We start from the raw sequence: 9,900 nt of genomic DNA on the forward strand, positions 1-9,900 counted from the left end.
AGCACATCGCAATTTCTTCGGGCGCGAACCCAGTAGCTTCTGCTGTAATAAATTTTGTAGATACTTCCATGTTTAGTTGTTCATTTTGTGCTTAACATCATACTGTCATGGAAACGTCATTTACCTGCTTGATGATTAAAAAAGCAGGAGAAGAAGAGTTGTTTTTCAAGCCAAAGGAAACTGAGCAGAGAAGGAGGAAGAGGTATAAGGGGCTCGTTATGACCCACAAATGATGCAAGCCACCGAAATCAAGTATCATAGCTGAATATTTCTATTTTTTTAATTTGTAGTGTTGAGCGACAGGGGAATATCTGATGAATTGCTGATGCCAAATTTTAGGTGTTCGTAATGAAACAAGACATTTCTCGAGAGTGTTGCGCGTACCCTGTAATAGTGTCGCGTTCTAACTTATCCATTCTGCAGGCCAATGTTGGACAATACTGCTGCTCCATTTAGGGCAACAATGATGTCATCCACAGCTGAGCACGGATGATTTTATGGTGGTTTAGCGACCCAAAGCGACCCGAAGCAACTCATGCTACGCGGGGCAACGTAGAGAAAGGCTCCGGAAATTTCGACCACCTGGGGTTCTTTAACGTGCACTGACATCGCACAGTACACGGGCCTCTAGAATTTCGCCTCCATCGAAATTGGGCCTCCGCGGCCGGGATCGAACCCGCGTCTTTCGGGCCAGCAGCCGAGCTCTGCTGAGCACAAATGTTACCCACATTCAGTGGCAGTGTACACAACACTCATGTCAGTGCAGATATACACCATTTTACGAGGCGCGGGCTGGGGAGGGAGAAATACTCTCAAACACGTGCGCTGCGCGACACCCCACTGTTGCCGTCCTCCCCTGGGCTGATAATCCGGCGCGCGTAGCGACGTCCGGCCGCTTAGCTACCGGTCAAGTGCGTGTTTGCGTCTGTACAACAAAAGCAGCAATGTTGTACGCAACGCCAACGTCCTCTAGACATCATTTTTTTATTGCCGGTTGCGACATCTGTCAACGAAAGTAGAAAAAAAAACGCCCCCAGTATGTACGCGCAGCATGTTATGCGAAGGAAAGGTCTCAGCGCGTCTGCGATGTCTACTTCTGCACCGCTTTCTCACCGGTCTCGAGCTGCATTGGCAGTGGACGTAGTTGGTGAACAAAAAATACCTGCGCCAACAACAAGCTTACGCATCAGCGCACTTTGTGAATGAAATGCATACAGAAACAAACTCACTGCCTGTGCTTAATATCGGGCGCGGAACGAAGCGCAGAGCCTGGCTTGCCAAAACTATACTCTGTGCATAATTTGAAGAGATGAAGCTTTTTGACGTTCTTTGCAAAGCTGTTTTAATTCAACAGTACACGATGCAAGGACAGCACAAATTTCCCACAACTTCGTTTTGCCACCCCACATAATCGCCAACGTCGGGAGCGTATGGGCATCGCCACCTAAAAAAAAACATGTCGTTAGTACAAAAATACTAAATTAATTTGCACAGCATGACATGAATGGAGGCGGCGACACGAAATATTACCTAACTGCAGAGTGAGAAAAAAATGCAGCTACGCCAACGTAAGAAGAAAAAAACACGGTATGCACGTGACGGTAAACTCTGTAATGCATTGTACTAAATTATTCGACTGAACTCAAATCGAATGCACAGTAAAAAAGTCCCCTATGCATAACCGTACCAGAGATACAACAAACGCAACGACTTGAGCAGTGCCCCTACCCGATTGAGATCGGAATTCTCAACACAGGTGCGGCTATTCGGCCTGTCGGTAAGCAGTAATAGCGTTCCATTAGCGTACCAACCTATCAGACAGTACAACTGCACAGTTTCTGGTATTTGTGAACCAGCGAGCACTGGCGGTAGCGGAGTAGGCGAGAATGCTAATTGCTTTCAGTGAACTGGCTTGTATCGCTCGCAGTACGAACAGCCCACCGCGCGCGAGTGACAGGGGGGACTAAATTTCAATTTAATCGCGCGTTTCTCCGCAAACCAACCTTGTAGTGATCAGACGTAGACTCGTCTCGGTCATGTACTCGATGTTGTTTCCATAATGTTCAATTTGTGAGCGGGGTACTCTGTCGCAAGCTCTGCATCTAAATTGTCACACTCACCATGGCCAAGCAGACAGCGAAAGCGTTCATAAGAAACTGCTTCACGAAAAACTAGATATTTGATTGCTCTCCGCGATTTTGAGTTTCAACACGTTTTTTTTTTCGTTTTTCCAACATGCAACATCATACCACATTCGCCCTAGAGGCAAGCGGTGACAGAAACTACACGCGTGAACTGCGAGCATGGCACTCACCGATGCTGATCGCTCCGTCAAAGAATCACCGCCTGCTCCCGGTTGGTTGTTGCAGTCGCTAATAGCATAGCACACACGTGGATGAACACGAGGCGAACCCCTACACACAATTTCTAGGCTTGGAAGGAATAAAACAGGCGAATGACACCACTTCCAGAGATCACATGCTGCTTCGTCTGCAGCCCACCGGCAGCAAATTATCAGCCCACGATGGCGTCGGCGGTAGGCGGCGCTCGAGTAAAACAAACATGGCGGCGCCCACGTATGGAAACTAAAATCATGTATAGATTTCATCAGTATCATTCTGCTAGGCTCAATTACCGCAGGGCGCACCCAAGCATACCGTCCAACAGCTCGCTCAATGATGTTTTCTTAAAGAAGGTGTTTCGTTTCTTTCTCTGTCGAGTCACATAACGCAGGCAAGATGTGCCAGCGGGGTTGCGCTGTTGTAGATGCAGTGTCATGCACAAAAAAAAATTCTGGTCTTTGGGTTTCTCAGCTCCACTAAACGACTCGACTGTGTGCTCATCAACTTGAAATGTGACCTAGACAAGCCGCTGGTTGGATGCTACTTTGAGGCTTAAAAGTGGTGCACAGCTTTCTATAATGGCAAAGATGTCTTCTTAGATGCATTTCCCATTGTACTGCGTTGTGAGAGAGACTTTGTCTAGAAGCTTATCCGACCAAAGCTGTGCCGAGACAGCTTTGGGTATGGAAACTAAAATCAACGCTACTATAAACTAAAATATCTTATTCCTGTCAGGCGGGTGAGATTTTTGTTTTAGTTTCTCGCGCAGCACTTTTGCCGACGAATGGAACCATTTGCCGTCGAGGGCTCGATCACAATCGAAAGTGCCTACGTAAATGGGTATAAGAAAATCGCTTCGAATACTGCGATCTACGCTATCATTACGACAGTGTGCGATCCGTGTAAAATGAAAGTTTATCACTGGTCCGTACCATATAAAGGTAAGGTCTGGAAGGAAACCATAGAGACAACCATTGATAACAGTCAGTGCAGTATAGATAAAAAATCAATTTACGTCAGCTCGCTTCCGGAAGGGATTGAAGCTAGTTAGAGTTTTTCACGAACGATATCTTTTTTTGCTGCGATATATTTCTCTTTGCCTTTTGATGACGGCAACAATCTTTACAGTCTGTACGCAAGCCCACACTGATATGCCGTGGAGCGGATTAAATTACGGGAGCTACTGCTGCATTTCATGGTGTGGAAACAACGGGCGAAGACAAAGGATGCCGGGGACGAAGTTTTTCCGCACTCTTCGTGACAGCAGGCGATTGACGTTTTTGTCTTGGAGCACTTGCTGCTGGGCTAGTTGGTTTTGGTTCATAATTTGTGACTTTTCTGAAACCAACCCTGATGTTGGGAGTGCTTTTTCAGTGGACGTTGTAGATTTGTTCTATTCAGTTTCTCATGGCCCCTTGTTCTCCGCTGTTAGGGAGTGCATTGAAGAAAATGACCCGATTTCTTTTCAGAACTCAGCCGCCATTTCCATAGATGACATTTTAACCTTATTACAGTTTTACCTGGAATCTACTTTGATCACTTTTGACCAGCAGTTTTTTCTGCAGAGGTCAGGCATATGCATTGGGTCCTGTGTGGCACCGGTGCTGTGTCACATCTTTTTACCTCATATTGACCAAGCTCTGCAGCAAGTTTTACCCATTGACAATGTTTTTAAAGTTTTTAGGTATGTTGATGATTTTGATTGTTTTAACTAAAGAAGGTCTTTACAACCTTAAGGGAACAGTGGACAGTGTTTTATCCGCCTTGAGAGAGCATGGACAAGGTCGGGAGTTCACACACGAACTACCTGATCATGGTTCATTAGTTTTTAGGTTCGAAAATTGAGTTCTGTGGTGATCGGGTCTCTCGGTCATATTTTCCGCGTGCAAAGAAGCAGGTGCTACCTTTTTGACTCCTGCCATTCTAAACTTGTGAAACGTGAGATTGCTTCGTTCGTGAGACCGTTCGGAGACCGTTCGTGAAATTGTGCTGAAGGGGTTGTCTACGAAATTCCCCTGTCCTGCGGGCACTCCTACATAGGTCAGACAGGCAGATGTCTAAATGAGCGAACGAGGGAACATGAGAGAAACGTAGAGCAGAAAAATGAAGGCACACATCTAACTAAGCACATTAGTAAGTGCCCGTCCCGCAATTGTGAGCCATGCTTCACTGATGTACGCATTCTGGGCAAAAGCATTGACACTAATGCCAGGAAGTCGATAGAAGCGTTTTTTATCAAAAAGAAAGGCAACTTGTGCGTTAGCGACACATCAGTTGTATTGTATAACTGTGAAAAGAAATTCCTGGAGCGCGCCTTATCATGTCGTTCTTGAGCTTTAGGTGACCCTCCTGCGCATGTGACGACAAGCTATATAAGTACGTTTCATGCATGCCATAAAATCAGTTGGAAGTTGGCGCTTCTTCCTGTTACCTTCCTATGTGTCTCGTCTGTTTTTGGCGCCTAAAAACTATTTAATTATGAGCCTTTGCCTTTCTTTAGAACAAGAGCGTGAAGCACGAATGTGTATTATTTTGTGTGGTGTCTACACCTTCACCACAAAATCGCAATAATCGCAATAATCGCCTTTTACGAAGAATGCAAACTTACTATTGTGTTACCATGATGTACTAAATATGCTGTGCTTGTATTTCTGAGCAGCCTATGAACCTATCGCCCAAAGCTGCCGATGTGCAAGAATCGAGCGCGCTATACGTGACTTTTTAACCCCTTACTTGTCTCTAGCTGTTAACAACTCCTGTTGTGCTGTTCGCACTGGTTATGTTTTGGATGACAAACCCGCAGAGCGTATGTACAATGTTTTTTTGTTCGTGACATGGTGCCGCCAGCTTTACCATAAGTGTTTTCTTGTTGTTCGTTGTATTATGATTTATTTTATGAAACGTGCGTGCTCCAGTATTTTTTTCTGTGCAGTTAAAATTGTAAACAAGAAAAAATAAACTCTTTGGGTGAAACCACTTCATTCTATGTCTGCAGCAAAAAGAGGCCGCTCAAAGACGGCACAAAATTAAAGTAAGAACAGCTTTGATTGAGTTATTCCAACCTGCATGAACTGTTTCAGCTTGCGTAGGTTCTCCGAGAAGCTTGGTTGTATTTCCAGTAAAAGGCTGCAATCCGAGAGTTTATTACGTCTATATGTATGGCATGCTTAGAAATGAAATATTTAAGCCTTGTGCTCCACTTAGAAGATGTAGTTGAATATTTTAATAAAGGTAAATCAGAATCGAAAGCATTGCTATCGAAACTGAACATAGCGCGCCTAAAATCTCGGAGGACGAAATTAGCGGTCTGACCACCCGCTCGGGGCGCTGGCGGCAGGGTCCTACGGGAGTGTCCGCTCTTTCTCTATGACTAAACTATGTCGATCCGGTATATATATTCCTCTCTAGCAGGCGTCAAAGTCGGGCTATTTCCGAGGTGCGTGTAAAATTTGTTGGCCAGCCGTTTGCCGCACAATATTCCTGATGGTAACATACAATTCAGCTTTTCGTGCAGCATAAACTTACTAGTTAAGAGTCTAGCTAAGTGTCTAGGGATTTGATCCAGCAACTGATGTTAGGTGTATTAACGCTTGATATTCGATCGATGCACTAGCGTCGGCTCATTTTTTTGAACAGCATAATCTTACGCTGCTGTTATGCGCGTACGTTAGTTCATCTCTCTTGCTGCTTTTCGCGTGTAACTTCGGGCTAGCTCCTTTCTCTGAAATTTTGGGGATCTTTAACCTTCACTGACATCGCACAGCCCATGAGCGCCTTTTGCGTCCATGCGAATATATGCGACACCAATAGAATTCAGTTAGCAAGCAGGTACAACATCGGTTCCCACGATTTTTGCCGACTCATCCGCGGACCTAACCCGCCGCGGTGGCTCAGTGGTTACGGCGCTCGGCTGCTGACCCGAAAGACGCGGGTTCGATCCCGGCTGCGGCGGCTGATTTTCGATGAAGGGGAAATTCTAGAGGCCCGTGTGCTGTGCGATGTCAGTGTACATTAAAGCACCCCAGGTGGTCGAAATTTCCGGAGCCCTTCACAACGGCGTCCCTCATAGCCTGAGTTGCTTCGGGACGTTAAACTCCATTAAACCAACAAAACCAATCATCCGCGGACCAAACACGATGGATGCTTTGTCACCACCAGTGACCAAATCATGGTTTATGATCCACGGGTGTCGCTACACTCTTCGCAATTTCCAAGGTCACGAGCACAAAACCAAACATCACCGTTGTTGTGGCAGCACTGCTGTATCCAGAGGGCGATTTCAACCTGACTTATGACCCAAAGGGCTTCGCCCGAGGCGGCAATAAACAGCTCTCGTGCAGCGGATCACCTCCAGCCTACGTTTCGTGGCTTAAAGGGAGACTGAAGCACTTTTTTTGAAAATCAGGCTGGCAGCGGCGTCCTATAGTTTTCCATGCTGTATACTGGAATATCGCATCCAAATAAGGCAAAAACAAGCGCGAATAGCCTTTTTTAGCCGAAATATGCAGCCTGTGCCGCGGGGCACGCCACGCGGCGCGGCGCCGCCCGTTATTGGTCAAGAGAGGTCATGACGTCACTTTGAGGACTGGAGAAGCTGCCGATGCGGATCCGGCGATGCGTTGAGTGCAGATCGCAGCTTTCCGTGGCGTTGTAAAAGCGAATACGGCGACTATTTTTTTACTGAACTCCAAAGAAAAGGATACTACAGTTTGTACATTCCACGTATCACCTGAAAGCAAGACACAAGCAAAAAACCCTACGCCTAGCACAAGCATACGCCAGCGTCAAAGACGCGATGCAGACCATGCGTAAAAGGTGCCAGCACAACCTCGGCTCGTATTCTCGGAAAGGAAAGGGTGCGAAGAATAGTCAAGTCAATTACCACCACCAGAAGCCTCCTGGCTCGCCTGAAAGAGCGTCATCCTAAAGAAAAGGCCCAAAGCGCTGAGTACAAAAAATCCTATTCTCAGTACTCGGCGCTGCAGGTTGGGGCAAGGAAGTATTTCAAGGAAACGATGAAGCAGCACAAAGTTGATGTCAAAATTAGCGAAGCGCAACGGCCAAGCACTGCGAGGCATGTGACCACAGGATAGTGACGCATTCAGCAGATGCCAGAAAATATTAATCGCTGCCTCGGAAACGTTCGCCCTTCCTAGATTTGCAGTTTAGGTTCAGTGAAGTAGTTGCCAACTATATGTGTGTTTAAAAGCCAAACTAGCTGCAACTCGCCCGCTGCCACAACTTGATGAAGAAACCGAGTAAGATTGCGGTGTGTTTTTGCAAAAACTCGGTTGGCATTCATTTCTCTCATAAATTTGCATTCGAAATCAGAACGTCGAACGCTTTCATTTTGATCGCTTAGCTACGATTAAACGAGATGCCGCATATGAAGAGCTTCGATGCTTGCTTTGCTTTATTGTGCTTTGCTCTGCTCTGCTTGCTTGCTTGCTTGCTTGCTTGCTTGCTTGCTTGCTTGCTTGCTTGCTTGCTTGCTTGCTTGCTTGCTTGGACACGTCGAACCTAGTATAAAATCACTAACCGAGCCTTGCTGAGCACGTCTCAGGTGGTCTGGCCGCACCTTAGCTGAGGAGAGCGACACATGCATGAGCCTCTATAAGGTTTCTTCAGGGGCTAAGTGAGCATATTTCTACTTTTAGAAGAGGCGCTTCTTCGGAATGGTGACACGCCTATCCTGCGCGAGAAAATCGAGGGAACTGTGTCATGGTTCCGCCGCGCCTTTTCGACATAGTAAATCTCAAGAGGTCACATTAGGGACAAGCTCTGCATGTAGCCGCTCTTACGAAAGTGCTTCGATCAGAGTAGGCTTGCTTTGGTCGGCTTGAATTCTTCGTCACAGCAGCGAGCGCTTCCGCTGCGAGCGTATAATTTTGCGAAAAACAGTGGAAGACGACACAGTTTCGGCCGTATTTCTTCATGGACACGAGCGCAGAGTAGTATCTCGTGTTGAATCTGATTCTCAAGGTCTGCTGACAAGCTTTGTACGTCACAACGCACGCAGCACGAGAAACAACGCGCGCTGAAAGCTCGCTCGGGTGCGCCGAAGTATCCCCGGCTCCTCAACGTGACGTCACGATGGCCGACATGGACGAGGTTTCCCTCTCCGCTGTTCTCCTCTCCTGCGCTCGCGCGGGGCGCGGGAGATTTGAACATCGAGTTTTTAATTGGTGATTGCGCCACTGTTTTAGCCAAAATCGAAAAAATAATTTCACAGACGTGATCAGCAATGACACTACTTCAAAACCGTAAAAAGTTAGCTGATTCGAAAACCGCCTTAGTATCTCTTTAATGGCTTCTGCGCGTTCCCGACCGGGGCGAGAGACTGAGCAGGGAGCGACAGTCGCACAAGAACTTTGTTCACAGCGTGTCATTCCGGCTGTTCTGCTCCATTTTGTTCGCGCCACGGCCGAGCCGTGACTCCGGGGCCATCTTCCCAGCGGCGGAAAGAACGCGACCGACTCCACGGTCTGTTCCCAGAAGCTCGCATTCAACCTCCGACGAGCCGCGCCGCTTGCGTGGCTCATAAACAAACCCACGTCAAGCTGCCCTTCGACCCCATGGGCGGTCCTCCGAACCCTCACCCACGACTACGTAGCGTGACGTGAAAACATAGGGACAATGTGTGGGGACCTGGGGAACTTTTACTCTACTTATAGAGAGCACCACCATGTATCAGATCTCCTGTTGACAACCCGCAATATGTAACATTTTGTACAAAGCTCATCGTCTTCCCGCAACTTCGCATCTCTGTTGACTCGGGCCCAACACCACGCCGGAAGCGTCGATGTCGCTGACCAAGTCCCGACAATGGGAACAGTTGGCGATAAGAGTTAATGGAGGATACCTGAGTAATTTGCGATTCGCTGATGACATTGCCTTGACATTGCTTAGCCACTAAGGACAAGAACTACAAAGCATGATCAATCAGTTAAACAGGCAGAGCAGAATGGTGGGGCTAAAAATTAGCATGCAGAAAACCAAAGTAATGTTCAACAGCCTAGCAAGGGAACAGCCGTACGCAATTGGTAGCGAGGTGTTGGAAGTAGTAAGAGAATGTGTCTACTTAGGGCAGGTAGTGACCGCAGATCCGGATTATGAGAGGGAAATAACTAGAAGAATAAGAATGGGGTGGAGCGCATATGGCAGGTTCTCTCAGATCATGAATGGTAGCTTACCAATATCCCTGAAGATGAAAGTATACAACAGCTGTATCTTACCGGTTCTCACCTATGGGGCAGAAACGTGGAGGCTAACAAAGAGGATTCAGCTTAAAGGACAACGCAGCGAGCTATGGAAAGAAAAACGATAGGTGTAACGCTAAGAGATCGGAAGAGGGCGGAGTGGGTGAGGGAACAAACGCGGGTTAATGACATCTTAGTTGAAATCAAGAGGAAGAAATGGGCTTGGCCAGGGCATGTAATGCGAATGCAAGATAACCGCTGTTCCTTAAGGGTAATTGAGTGGATTCCAAGAGAAGGCAAACGTAGCAGGGGACGGCAGAAAGTTAGGTGGACGGATGAGATTAAGAAGTCTGCGGGGA

Source organism: Amblyomma mixtum, chromosome 9, assembly GCF_055824585.1.
Source record: "Amblyomma mixtum isolate Tamu chromosome 9, ASM5582458v1, whole genome shotgun sequence".
Lineage (NCBI taxonomy): Eukaryota > Metazoa > Arthropoda > Arachnida > Ixodida > Ixodidae > Amblyomma > Amblyomma mixtum.